The 14633-nt window shown below is 48.0% G+C and overlaps 1 pseudogene; it reads right to left on the reverse strand.

The window, feature by feature from the left end:
• Positions 1 to 349: 349 nt before the first annotated feature.
• LOC111258447 lies at positions 350 to 774 on the reverse strand (annotated as a pseudogene).
• Positions 775 to 14633: the final 13859 nt, after the last annotated feature.

Here is a 14633-nt window from a genome sequence, read left to right on the forward strand (position 1 = left end):
ATCTATGCTGCTAACAATACAATGACAGCCATAGAGCCTCGCAAAATAATAAATGACAATAATGAACTTTCAGGTCAATTTAGAGGCTCTGAAGTGAAATACTGCACTAATTCCATGCTGATCACGTTAGCATATTGTTACTTTGCGTCATGGTTGTAAAAGCTACCGGCAAATGATTCGACAACCATACATAACAAGGCACAGGTACATGGATATATGACTACACATAGAACTTCTAGAACTAGTACTTGACAGCAAAACTAATAATTCATCTTTCTGGATAGATGCAATTGTAATTCCTGGTCTATAGGAATTCCATGATCATGTCTTCCATTTGCTCTTCCAGATGTTAACGGGCGGCAAGCTTGGACATGAACTCAAACAAAGCAGAAGGGCAGCTTTTCACCAGATGCTGGAAGCCATCGGTTGCCATGACTGCATCCAGTGTTTTCGGAGACTTGAGAAACTCATAGCATGCGTCCTTGAGCCCTTGGCAGTGGTGCTGCTCAGCCAACGCCAGCGTGGTCGCCACCGTGCTCACGTCAATGTGCCGACACAGCCTGTCTTTCACAGATCATCTTCAACCTCTCCATGTCATATCTGTCAGTGGGTTATAGCTAGCAAGTGTTCCGCCATCGCGGGGCTGGCAGCCTCATCTTCCCCTTCTGTCTCTGGGAGCGTGTCAGTGTATATGAAATGCAGCAAGGTCTTGAACACCTGCGGAATCATATCATCGATCTGTATGTAGTCCTGAGTAGCGGTGCCTTCTCTCATCGCGCCAAAGAGCTATGCATTGAAGACAGGTGACCTTGCCGAGAGCACGCACCGGTGCACAACAAACATCTGCCCCCCGACAAGAAACCTCACATCGGCGCCCTGCTCACTTAGTAGGAGTAAGCGGAAGTGTTGCGGCCAGTCCGACGGCGGCACCACAATGGAGGGAGTGGCTGTTGTGTCCTTGGTGTGTGGCTTGCCAATGACGATTATGTCGCACCTGACCGTGATGCGGTTCGTCCTTGAACTACTTTAAAGACACTATCCATGTTCATGATTGGTAGGTCCGCTGCAAGGCGGCGGCGGTGCTCTACTCTTGCGGCGTTCATTGCTCATCGTCGAGTTCTTTAAGCTTCAATCACTTCTCTGATAATGTTGGCGGTGAGCTCATCCTGCGAGATGTTATCTAGGTGACACTCATGTCGCGAGTTTTTATCCCGTTACTCTTCGTCTTCGTCCTCTTCTCCAGTAATAAGAGCGAAGAGTTCTCATTCTGGGGAATAGCTTCCTGAGCTTGAGGTGATGACCTCTGTGGTGTCGCCTTCCTTGTAGATGGGTAACATAGGAGTTCTCTCTTGGTACGGGAGATTGTTGAGGTAGGCGATGAAGCACGAATCATCGTTTTTGGCAAGAGTGGGTGGCTTCATGTTGGGCTAGTAGACGAATCTGCTTTGGGGAGTTGATGTGTTTACCAGGCCCTGCTGCAGACCTGATAAATGAGTCTTCTCGTCCAGGTCTGAGTAGTAGTCAAGGTCCTCGATCATATCCATATCAGATTGTGATCAGGACAAGACAGCCTAATAAGTAGTGGTTGTGTTGCGGAGTCCGAACTGGAATTGACTCAGGTAGTATTCTGATTCGCATGATGGCTTATGTGGCATCTCGTGCGGGTTAATCCGTCTGGTGGAAAAAGTCGAGTTGTACTCATACTTGTTTGTCGGTCATACATCTATGAACCCACCAGAAGGTTTAGACAATCCTAGATACGGGGCTGTATACCGAGATGTGTCAAACATGAAGACTACGGTGCAGGATGGCGTGGTCTACGTAGAGGATAAGAACTAGTCGAGGATTAGGAAACTACTCGTAGCAATTAGAATAGGACTCTCTAGTCGAATCCAACTAGTATTCTTGTAAACAACCAACTTGTAACCCTGCCCCTAGCAATATAAGGCGAGGTAGGGACCTCCTCCAAACAAGTTCAATCAATACAACACAACCAACACACAGGACGTAGGGTATTACGCGATATAAGCGGCTCGAACCTATCTAAATCGTGTGTTTGAGTTCACTTTCGAGTTCCTGATCTCGATGAGCCCCATGCATAAAACACTACCTCGGGTACCCCCCTCGATAGGTTGCCGAGTCTAAACACCGATCGCTAGTGCGCCAGGTAGGGGATCTCGCTGAGAATCAGCTGGCAAACTCGATGGCTCAAGCCATCATCAAGCCCACCGTTGCGTTCTAAGTGGGCACGATGTTCATCTTCGGCTCTTGGGTTTGCATCGCAGACGGCGCCAAAAATTTTCACCACCACATTACGCCGGCCCCAGAGGAGAAGCATTAATACATCAACCTTCATCGCCAAGCTTTGGAGGATTTCGTCGAAAAATTCAATGAAATTTTTGACCCATTCTGAGGCTAAGGGGACGAGTCCAAGTACAACTCGACTTCCCCCACTAGTAGTCGGATTGGTTCCCACGAGCTGGCACTTAAGCCATCGTGCGAATCAGTCTACAATACAAGTCGATTCACGTGCGGACTTCAAAACTCGAGTACTTTCTACCAAGACACCCTGTCCAGATCACAATTAACTAGGATCCGATCGAGGACCCCGACTACTACTCGGATCCAGACGAGGAGACTCTATTATCGGGTCTGCAACAGGGCCTGGTTATCACATCTACTCCACAAGGCAGATTCGTCTACTGACCCAACATGAAACCACCTGCTCTTGCCAAGGACGACGAGTCACGCCTTGTCACCTACCTCGACACTCTCCCATACCAGAAGGGAATGCCTCTATCTCCCATCTACGAGGAATATGGCCCCACAGAGATCATCATGTCAAGCTCGGATAGTTTTTCTCCGGAGCGGGAACTTCTCGCCATTGTTGCTGCTCAAGAAGGTGACGGTGAAGAACCACCAGAAAGGATTTTGTGACACGAACGTCACCTAGATGACGTGTCGCATGATGAGCTCACTGCCAACGTAGAATGAGAAGAAACCAAAGCTCAAAGAACCCAACGGCGAGCACAAAATGCTTCAAGAGTTCAAGAATAGATCGTCGCAGCCGCCTTGCATCTGATCTACCCATCATGAACTTGGACCACGCGTTTGAAGCAGTTCAATCACATCAACATCACACTCCTCTTGCTACTATTGCATCCATTGACCTGATTACTCGGGCAATGCCACAAACCAAGTACACTAGGCAATTGGCCCAGCTGGTGGAGCATGCATACGAGCAACTCGATCAACAAAGCCCGATACACTCAGTTCGACGCACCTCATCCCATCGTGGCAGTAGCGGTAAGCAACCAAGTTGCCATGAGGCTGCTAGACCAAGTCGCAATGAGGGCACCAGAAATGAGATCCCCAGAATCGAGAACCCCAGACCAAGTCAGCATAGGACAAAGAGTAGTCGGGCGGGACCCTCGGGAGGCCGTGGCCACCGTGGGCCCCATCTAGAGCCTGAACCCCCAGCATGCGACCTCCGTCAGAAGCTCAACAACAACTGTGACGCCCGTACAATCATTGAAGGACACTGCCACGAGCGTGACCAAGAAGTCGAGTACTTGGGAGAAGATTCTGACAGGTTCCCTGCTTTCTCAAGATGAGTACGAAAGATGGTCCTACTCGATAAATTCAAACAGCCAGGTATCACCAAATACGACGGCAAGCAGGACCAAATCCAATGGCTACAGTGCTACTCATTGTCAGTTCACGCGGCGAGAGGAAACAATGATAGCAAGGTCATCTACTTCCCCTTCTGCATGGAGGCAGGGCCACTCACATGACTCGAGTCTCTAGAAAGGAACTCCATCGACATGTGGAGTCACCTCAAGGAAGCGTTCACAAACAACTTCACAGGGGCAATGCAGCGTCAACGACAAGAACCATAATGATCGACCCAACAATGACAACCGAGGCAACTACTCGGGTGGTCAAAATCGCAAGAGGAAGCCAGACAATACTGTCGCGACGATGTCCCAATCTTCCAAGAAAGGTGGCGGAAATCAAGAAAGGACTCAGTTCAAGGAGCTCCTGAAAAAACATTACCCATGGCACCCACACTCTAAGCACTCTGTGATGGATTGCTATAGCCTCCGCAGAGTCATGAAAGATCTACCAGAACCTTCTGGGGCAAAAGGACAAGGGAAAGGCCAAAGAAGATGAAGACGATGATGACAACGGGAAATTCCAAAACCCGTCCAACACTGTCAACGTCATCTTCAGTGGCACACCGGGTACTGCTACCAAGCGGTCCTAGAAACTAGCCCTCCGAGAGATCATATCCATTGAGCCAGCAACGCTTACATTTCTCAAGTGGTCCGAGGTGCCAATGACCTTCTTCAGGAAGGATCAGTGGACCCGTTTCTCCAACCCAGGGCGCTACCCTCTCATTCTGGACCCAGTAGTCGCAGGCTCTCAACTCACAAAAATACTCATCGATGGCAGCAGTGATTTCAACGTACTCTTCACCAAGACTTTGAGGAAGATGGGCCTCGATGTCACGGATATGCTTACCCCGATGAACTCTCCATTCTACGGGATTGTCCCTAGCAACGCGGTTGTACCCCTTGGTCAGGTGGTTTGCCAGTCACCTTCAGCACCAAGGATCACTACCCGACCAAGTACATCCGGTTCGAGGTGGCTGATTTCGAGGTGTCATATCACGCTATCCTCGGAAGACCTGCACTGGACAAGTTCATAGCCATCCTGCATTATGTGTACCTAGTACTCAAAATGCCAGGACCGAAATGAGTACTCTCCTTGCATGGAGACTTAAAAAGATTATACCACTGCGACACAGAAGCCGTGGAGCTGACGGCGACTACTCAAGTTCCAAATTCGATGATGCAAGTCTTCGCTGCTTCCAAGAAATTGTCTCCAATAGAACTCGAGATTCCAGAGAAAAACTCGAGGGCAACCAAGGTCAAGACGATATCAAAGCCATTGACCTTGAGACTGGCGATAGTTACAAGACAGCCATGATTGGCTTAGGGCTGGACCCCAAATAACAAAACGCACTCATCAGCTTCCTCCGGGCCAACCGAGACATTTTTGCGTGGAAGCCATTTGATATGCCGGGGGTGCCTAGGGAGTTGATCGAGCACTCACTTAATGTGGATCCCAAAGCTACGCCAAAACAACAACGACTATGTCAATTCGCTCAAGAAAGAAGAGAAGTGATCAAAAAAGATTTGGCCAAACTACTCGCGGCAGGCTTCCTTAAAGAAGTCTACCATCCGGAGTGGCTGGCCAATCCCGTCTTAGTGCGGAAAAAGAACAACAACAAATGGAGGATATGTGTCGACTCCATGGATCTCAACAAGCACTATCCAAAGGATCCCTTCGGGCTCCCTAGGATTGATCAAGTCATCAACTCGATGGCAGCATGCGCTCTACTCTGTTTTCTTGATTGCTACTCGAGGTATCACCAAACAGCCCACAAGGAAGAAGACCAGATCAAGACCACGTTCAGCACCCCGTATGGAGCATTCTGCTACACCACAATGTCCTTCGAGTTGAAGAACGCAGGCGCCACCTATCAACAAGCAATACAGTAGTGCTTCAAAAAACAACTACACTGCAATATAGAAGCGTACATGGATGATGTGGTCGTAAAGACCAGAAATCCTGGTGACTTGATTGCAGATCTAGAAGAAACTTTCGCAAACTTGCGAGAGTCTCGGTGGAAGCTGAACCCAACAAAGTGCGTGTTCGGTTTACCCTCCAGAAAACTACTTGGATTTATCATCAGTCACCAAGGGATTGAAGCTAACACCGAGAAGATCATCACCATCACCAATTTGCACGAGCCATCGTGCATCAAGGACGTCCAGAAGCTGACTGGATGCATGGCGGTCCACAACAAATTCATCTCAAGGCTTAGAGAATGGGGACTACCCTTCTTCCAACTACTCAAGTGGCAAGATAAATTCCAGTGGACCCAGGAGGCGGATCAAGCCCTTCAATAGTTTAAGGACTTCCTATCAAAGCCACCGGTCCTCACAGCGCCAAATCCCAATGAAGACTTGCTGCTCTATATCGTCGCGACTACTAATGTCGTCAGCACAACGATCGTAGTCGAAAGACCAGAACCAGGCCATGTGTACAAAGTACAGAGGCCCGTCTACTTCGCCAGCGAGATGTTGTCAGATTCCAAAACCAGGTACCTGCCAGTTCAAAAATTGCGATATGCAATACTACTCACCTCGCGCAAGCTACGAGACTACTTCCAGGAACACAACATCTCCGTCGTAATAGACTTCCCCTTGGGAGAAAGTCTCCACAACCAAGATTCAATAGGAAGAATCTCCAAGTGGGTAGTAGAACTAGGAGCACTGTCCTTGGATTTCAAATCAAGTACTGCCATCAAGTCACAAGCATTGGTTGATTTCATGGTCGAATGGTGGGAAAATCAAGTACCAACATCGGCAGAACGCCCAAAACATTAGGTCATATACTTTGATGGATCACTCAAGCTCGAGGGTGCCGGTGCAGAAGTACTCTTAATTTCTCCCAAAGGCGAACAACTTAAATATGTATTGCAAATCTTCTAGGAGGTGTCGAACAATGAAGCTGAATACGAAGCGCTTCTGCACGGGCTCCGCCCGGCAGTCTCGCAAGGAATCAAGCAATTGTTGGTCTACGGCGACTCACTTGTGGTCATATATCAAGTCAATGACGAATGGGATCACCACAAGGACAACATGGACGCATACAGCCTAGAAATACAAAAAATAGAGAACAAGTTCTCTAGTCTGCAGTTCCATCACATGACTCGTGACAACAACGAAGCCGCAGACATCTTGTCCAAGCTTGGAACTACTCGTGCTCAAGTTCCAACTAGGGTTTTCCTACATGAACTACACAAGCCATCCATAGTGGAACCAGCACCGTCAAAAACCATCGATTGAGGTCATGATGCACCAGACTGGGAGGTTATGATGATCAATGTAGATTGGAGAACCCCCTTCATCGACTACATCAAGGAGCACAAGTTACCTCCAGACAAGACAGACGCAAATCAAGTCTCACGGCATGGAAAGAACTACATAGTAGTCGGAGACAAACCCTACAGACGAGGTGCATCATCAGGAGTACACATGAAGTGCATCTCACGGCAAGATGGCATGGATATACTGGAGGTAATCCACAAAGGCATCTGCGGCAACCACGCATCTTTAAGAATGATCGTAGGCAAGGCTTTTAGAGTAGGATTCTATTAGCCTACAACTCTCGCTGACACCGAGGAACTAGTCCGCCAATGTCAAGGATCTCAATTTTTCGCTAAACAACAACAATCCCTGCCTACATGCTGATCGTCATACCACCCTCTTGACCCTTTCCATGTTGAGGGCTAGACATGATTGGCCCTCTGCCTACAGCACCTGGGGGCTTCAACAGAGTACTCGTGGCGATCAACAAGTTCACAAAGTGGATCGAGGTAAAGCCGATAACTTGCACCAAGGCAGACAGAGTACTCGACTTCCTTGACGAGATTGTTCATCACTACGGCTTCCCTAATCGCATCATCACAGACCTGGCCTCAAATTTCAACAATCATCAGTTCTGGGAGTACTGTGAGAACAGCGGAATTGATGTCCAGTACATCTCCGTCGCTCATCCGTGGGCCAATGGCTAGGTTGAGTGCACCAACAGGATGCTACTGAAGGTACTGAAAAAAAGACTACACGACATTGGAAACACCAAAGGCGGCAAGTGACTCAAAGAATTACCCAATGTCCTTTGGGGGCTTTGCACCCAACTGTGCAAGCCTACAGAGTACTCACCCTACTTCTTCGTCTACGAATTAAAAGTTGTCCTCCACGCTGACGTCATGTGAAAATCTTCAGTAGTTGAGCAATACGAGGAGGGTGCAGCAGAACAACACAAGGCATCTAGGCTTAAATAGCCTCGAAGAAGCTCACTGTGCAGCACTCATCCAGTCAGCAAGATACCTTGAAGGAATCCGCCACTATCATGATCACAACGTCAAAGAACGTTCGTTCAACACAAATAACATGGTCCTCAAGCGTATTCAAGACACCAAGAGGTTGCACAAGCTAAATTCGCCATAGAAGGGTCCTTTCATCATCTCCAAGGTCACTGGACCTGGGCTGTATAGGCTACAAACACTCTCAGGTGAAGAAGTTGACAACTCATTTAACATCGAGCATTTGTGTCCATTTTACCCATAGTTTACATATTCATGTAAATTGGCCATCGACCTCAATTGTATAATTGCAATTTAATAAAGCAGAGTTATGTTTTGTCATAAAACAACTAGTCTATCTAATCATGACTTGCAAAAAGCAAAGTTCATCAAGCTATTCAGCTCTCCGGGCACCATAGTCCAACTCGCGGCTTGTATTCACAAGTCTGCACAAAAGATATTCTCGAGTTATTCAACTCGTTGGACACAGTGTCCATATGTGGCTTGTAAAAACAAGTCTGCACATATATCTTTTGAGTTATTCAACTCGTTGGATAGCAGCAACATGCAAAAAAGAAAGACTACACACAAAATTCCTGAGCTAGTCAGCTCGTTGGACAAGTCTGTCCATCGATGGTCTTCACAAAAGAAGCCATCAGCAAACTTGGGAGTTACATATACTACCCGAGTTCTTATTTAGATAAACTTGTCTAGTCGTAGCTTGTAATAACAAGTCTGTAGTTCCAGTTCTTCGGAGAACAACACCCAAACAACCCAGAGAGGTTGCAAAGGTAGGCTCAAGTTAACGAAGTCCTGAAGAGTCTACTCGCCTAAAGAGTTTGACTACCCACATACCCGGGTACTTGCACTCCATAGAAAGTGGTTGCATCCTAAGTGTACTCAACATCGTGTATCTGAAGAGGCTCACACGAGTAGCCTTGTGCGAAGACACTCCCGACTACCACACGAGCAACTATCAGGGTAGTTCGGGAGGTGCACTAAACTAAAGACTTCAAACAAGTCGACAAGCAATAGGAATTGCGACAAGACTTTAAATAATTTACATTTCATTTCATGACTTGTTTATATTACAATAACTTCATATTTTTTCATACAAGCTACTCAAGGTCCATCTAACCAGCTACCTCCTTAGCAATGGGAGCCATCTCTTGCCGGTACTGTTGGAACTGCTCATCAGAGCATTGCAATCCCCTCCACAACAGGAGCCAAGTCGGCTTGCGGGTAGAAGGATTTCACCATGGTCAACAGCTACTTCGAGACAGACTCTGCCATCTTCTAGATATACCCGGTGATCTTCGCAGGCACTTGCTTGAGTACTTCTGCCAATGGGCGAGGCTTCACGCCTTCCATCGGGGGCTCCACCATATCGGTGATGGGCCGAGCGGCTTCTAATAGCTCCTTCAGAGCAAGTTTGGTTGCCTCCAACTCAGCCGCACACTCCTAGAGGGACGTCATGGCATCCACCAGATTGACTTCTCTATCAACGCGCATCTTGTGCTCCTTCTCCAAGTGATGCTCCAGAGTCTTGTACTGACGGTCAACTTATCGTGTTGGTCTGTTACTTAGTAGTAGGAGTTCTACAAATCAGTCATGTGACCCTGGAAATCTTCTTTTTCCTTTTGGAGCTCTGCAAGAACAAACACAAGGAACAAGTCAGTATAGTCAAGTGCAAATCAATACTCGAATACCACTGGGAGATGACAAGTTACCTTCCACCCGATGCTTCAACATCTTGTTGCATTTCCGGAGGTGGTCCTTCTCCTCCGCGGTTCTTTGGATGACATTCCATTACTCCATGGCTTGCCCATTGTACTTCATAAGTAGCCGAGAGGAGTATTGTCGCTCCTTGGCTAGCTCCTGTTCAAACGCTTAAGCCTGCATGATGGTGTCTGTTGGCGCTAGAAATCGGCCGACCGAATCCCCAGCGTCTTAACACACGACTCGGGAGAATCTGCTTAACTCCTGTTCGGGTGATTGCCCTGGTGCGGTTCGCGTGGCGTGCCAGCCAATCTGACCTGTTGATTGGCAAGGAAGAAGACGTGTTAGATTCAGAGGTCGCGATCGGCTAAATTTTTGATCTCGAGAAAGCTTATCAGTGAATCGGCCAATTTGCTGTAATAAAGAAATCGGCTATGAAGCAGCTGATTACCGGGCAGCGTGAATGAAAACTGCTGGAGCAATCAATACAACGCTACAGTAGCAACACTAGGAACAGATCTAATTGGCTATGCATAAAATAAGTAAATTAAGTAACGAAATACGAGAAAAGCCAAGATTGCCGATTCCTAGCTGGATAACTGGTGATAAAACTAGAAAAATAGGTAAAACCTATAATTCTAGTAAATATCGATAACTAGTGAATAAATCTAAACGAAACGACAGCGATGCGCCCGAAGTTAAAGCTTAGAATTTACTCGGTAAACGGAACTTACAAGATCGGCCGGAGGTCAAGTTGATGCAGCCCCGCCAACCCGTATGAACTCGTGAAAAAGAAGAAAAGTATTCGGCGAAGTCGCCTGCTTGAAAGTAAGTACGAGGAAACAGTAGTTTATTGTATTGAGTTGTTGATGATTACAGATCTACAAAAGTGGCTATTTATAGCCCCATACAGACGACTCCTTATCTGACTAGAACTCTATCCCTAATTCAAATGGAAAACGAATATTTACAAGTACGACTCGTACTAGGTCGATTATTATGCGCTTCATGGGTTGATTCCCTCTTCATCTTTATAATCCTTTCTAAGCCCATACCGGCCCAACTATTCCAATCTCCCAATCGGCCGATTTCCTCATCGGCAAGGGGTAACCGATCGGGAACCGGGCGCGTCCGATCCCAAACCCCAGGGGTCAAGTGAGGCAGAATTCTAAAGATCCATCGGCCGATCCTGGACTGTAGCATCGGCCGATCCTGGACTGTAGCACCAACCAACCAATCTTTAACTGTAGCGTCATTCGGCCAATTTCCAACTGTCACCCCTGTATCTTGCTGTATCTTTCAATTTCTTCCTCTCCTGACACCGATTTTACTCGTGTCGAAATCTGGCGTCAACAGTGTCTCCATAACCTTGGATCATCTCTGACTTGCGACGGGAACGCTCAATCAGTTTCTGCAAAACAGAGCAAGTACTCATTTGAGGAACAAGTACCAATTTCAAGTTGAAGACAAACGCAGGAAGAAACTTACCTCTGTGAACTCGCCACGGCGATGCATCTTCATGACCATGGCCTCCATGTCTATGGTGGTTAGAGGGTCAGCAAGAAGTTGGATTTTCTCCAGGTCCACCCCTTCAGCTATCCATGGTTCCTCGTGCTCTTCGACGTTTGGTGCACCAAGAGGAACCAATGCTCGGCTAGTTGAGGGACCAGCTTCAGAAGAGGAGAGGGGGGCCATGCCACGGCTAGTAGATGGTCCTGCCTCAAACGGCGGGATCGCAACCAACACCTGCAGAGCCCTGGCAGCTTCCACTTCGACTTCTGGTTTGGGGGCTACGAGCGTAACCTCGACTCCAGAAGTAGTCACCACCTCCACCTCGGTCTCCGCCTCCGGCTCGTGGGCTACCAACGTAGCCACTACTGCGGAAGTAGTCGCCGCAATAGGCTCGACCACCAGCAGCTCGGGGGCTGGCACCACAGCAACATTATGTGATGCAATCCCATCGTGAATGAGTGCAGTGACAAGGGATACATCACATGGAGCGACTTTAGGCACAAGCTGTTCCTCTGACGGTGGAATTGAAGGCACCGGAATAGGTTCTTTCGCTGCGCAGCTACCGCCATTAGCTGTGGACTTCGGGCTCGGGCCTTCAATACCCACGCTGGTGGACTTCCTGAAAAAGACAAGTGTCAAAATGCATTGCATGACAATATCGAGGTACAATTAGTACTCGAATAAATACACATTACTTACTTGTTGGATGTCTTTATCTTTATGGAGGGCTTCCCCGCCAAGCACACGTACTTGACAATGGGCGATGACTTCTTCGACGCGGCTTGCTGGATCACAGCTGGATCCTCGCCAGCCTTGGCTACCATCTCCACTCCTTGAGCATCCTGCGAGCTGACGGGGTTGGCCCTGGCAACAACAGGTTCTTCATCATCATCTAGTTCGATTACCTCCTTGATCCCTAGCAGCTCCTGCTGTACGACTTCGGTAGTCATTTTCTCCGCCTCTATCTCCTTCTCGACTACCTGCAATTCGCCAATGTCATAACTAGGCATACAAGGCGGTAAGGGGAACAACTTACGAGTACTCTATCCTTAGGATCTTCTCCTTCTTCGTATGTGATTACCGAAGAGGGGATTTCATCGGTGGTGAGGGGCTTCTTCACCACCCGCTTGACGGCGGCAGTGCGCCTCCTTTTCAGGGGTGGCGCTAGTTCGGCTCCTAAGGCATCTTCGGCTTCACACTTGGATGTCCCGAAAGAAGACCCCGCCTTGTCTGATGGGCGGTGCTTGATGACAAATTTCTCAGCAGCCTCTGAATCAGAGCTGCTAAAAGAGGAAAAACCCTCCTACTCTTCCTCCTCCTCCTCTTCGATCGCCTTTTGTACAACTGCAAGTGTCTGTACACGTGGAGCAGCGTCAAAGCCATCTAAACTGAGTGGAGGACGAGCAGAGCAAAACAAGTGAACTTTTTCTTGCAAGAGAAGACAAGTCAGAAAAATGACAAGTATCAAAATTGGTACTCAGGGATTGAGGCCACGGGTACTTACACTGCTTGGCAAGTTGGTAGCACAGTATTCTCACACAATCGTCGGGATCGCTCTCGCATCTTTGAAGAAGCACCTCAGTCGCGACATCACATCATCCACGGACAAGTCATCTGATGACATTTGGGATGGGTTCTGGGGGCTTGAGTAGTCATACCCCCAAGTGCAGTGCAACTGCAGTGGCTGGATCCGCCTCCTTATGAAACTGAAGGCCACGCCTACTCCTGTCAGTCCCTACGACTTGAGTATAGCGATCTTCTCCAGGAGCTCAGGAATTTGAAGGCTATCCCCATGGGTCGGCTCGTCCAACCACATATTATTCCACACTGGGTGGTGACCGATCACCTTGGGTAGTCGTGGCTCATGATTTCCAATATAAAACCACTTGTCCTTCTAGCCCAAGTGGGAGTCAATTAGCTCATAATCCAAGTACGAGCCTTTGATCTTCTCCCGCAATTGGATGCCTGCCCACCCCCCCGACTACTTCGGTATGATCCATTTTAGGGTGAGGCTTCACTCTGAACAACTTCCGGAAGAGCTGGAAGTGTGGCTAGATTCTAAGGAAAGCCTCGCACCAATGCACAAAAATTGCTATGTGCAAAATCGAGTTGGGTTGAGGTGGACTAGCTCCAACTTGTTGTAATTCAGCAGCCCACGGAAGAAATCAGATGTGGGGAGAGCCAGACCTCACTCGATGAAGTGCGCGAAGATCACTGTCTCGTGGGTGTAGTTCTCCAAAGGCCAGGGGTTGCCGAAGGCAGCCCTCCAGTCGATGAATTCTTGCTCCTGGAGAAACTTGGCATCTACATATGCTTGGATGTCCGCCTCCTTCATCACGGACTTCTTCCAGGTGCAGGCTTGATTCGGTAGTGCCGTCTAGTCAGTCTTCCCATACTTTAGCATCGGCAACTGGATCTCCTTCTCCTTCTTCACAGCCTTCCTCTTCTTGCTCTCCACCGCCTTGCTGGATGTCGCTTTCTTCCCCATTCGTGTTGCCACGAGGGTCTTCTTGCGCATGCGCTTGGGGGTTAAGCGGTGGGGGACGGTGGCACTCAAAGTTCAAAGCTCAGGTGAACGGCGGCACTAGGGCTATAGTGTGGAAGATGAAGGGGCCAATGGCTCGGGTGAAATGGAAAGGATGAATTCCTCCGTTATTTATAACCATGGTACAGTTACCTGATATGCGAAATTAATGGAGAATATTTCGTTTTCAAACACCCAAAGTTATTGCTTTTAGTTTCCAATTTTTTCGGAAAGAGATAAGGTTACTGTTGACGAACAGTTACGTTGGCCAGTGGTTGACCCTTATACCTAAACTAGTCGTGTAACGGCTCGGGGGCTGTGTGCCACATGCCCATCGGCTAAAAAGTTTTTTCTTTCGGTTTTAAGGGAAAAGGAGATGTGAAATTATAAGATTGACCCTCAGCCTGATTCTTCGATTCAACCTAAGGCTCGGGGGCTACTCCATATGGAGTGTGACTTTCGTCGCACTTCCATATAAGATTCAAGACCAAGTTAAATGAGGTTTGAGCACATTCTAGCCGCATAGCAGTTATTGAGTGCAGTCGAAGACTCAATCTAATGGAGTACACAAAGAGCACCACAAACTAGTCGGAGCCATCTGCAGAAGTATCCGGGACTGCTACATTTGACTAAAACGTACTCGGGGGCTTGTCGGCCATACATCTATGGGCCCACTAGAAGGTTTGAACAGTCCTGGATACGGCGCTGTACACCGAGACGTGTCAGATATGGAGACTACGGTACAGGACGTCATGGTCTACATGAAGGATAAAAACTAGTCGAGGATTAGAAAACTACTCGTAGCAATTAGAGTAGGACTCTCTAGTCGAATCCGACTAGTATTCTTGTAAACAACTGATCTGTAACCCTACCCCCGGCAATATAAGGCGAGGCAGGGACCCCCTCCAAACAAGTTCAATCAATACAACACAATCAACA

The sequence above is a fragment of the Setaria italica genome, chromosome IX (genome assembly GCF_000263155.2).
Source record: "Setaria italica strain Yugu1 chromosome IX, Setaria_italica_v2.0, whole genome shotgun sequence".
Taxonomy (NCBI): Eukaryota; Viridiplantae; Streptophyta; class Magnoliopsida; order Poales; family Poaceae; genus Setaria; species Setaria italica.